Source organism: Neofelis nebulosa, chromosome 17 (genome assembly GCF_028018385.1).
Source record: "Neofelis nebulosa isolate mNeoNeb1 chromosome 17, mNeoNeb1.pri, whole genome shotgun sequence".
Taxonomy (NCBI): domain Eukaryota; kingdom Metazoa; phylum Chordata; class Mammalia; order Carnivora; family Felidae; genus Neofelis; species Neofelis nebulosa.
This window is the reverse complement of record NC_080798.1, coordinates 6,632,676-6,633,244: the sequence shown is the minus strand read 5'-3', so window position 1 is coordinate 6,633,244 and position 569 is coordinate 6,632,676.

Below are 569 nucleotides of genomic sequence, written 5' to 3'. Positions count from 1 at the left end.
TTAGGGGTGCTCCTTGGAGGTCCCAGGATTGATCAGGCAGACCCTTAACTTTGTGTCAGTTTTCCTGGGCTGCCATAACAAAATGCAATGTTGAGCGTGGCTTTAAAAAAAAAAAAAGCCAGGTATTTTCTTCCACAGTTCAGGAGGCTGGAGGTCCAAGATACATCAGAAGGTGTATTTTCTTGTGACATCTCCTTGGCTTACAAATGGCCACCCTTTCGTTGTGTCCTCCCTTAGTGTGTCTTCTGTGCATGCAGAGGTCTGGAGCCTCTCTGTGTCCCAGATTGCCTCTTATAATGACACCACTGAGAGTGGATCAGGGCTCACCCTCATGTACTCATTTTAACTCCGAGAGCCTTCAAGGTTCTAACTCCAAATAGAGTCACCTTCTGATACTGGGATTGAGGACTTCAGCCTATCAATTTGAAAAGATCCAGTTTGGTCATTAACACTCAGCCTGCTGGACCCCTCAAACTCATGTCCTCCAGGAAAATCCACTTCCCTCCCCATACCAACAGCCCCAAAGTCTAAACCACTGTATAATCCACTCCAAGTCCCAAATCTCAGCT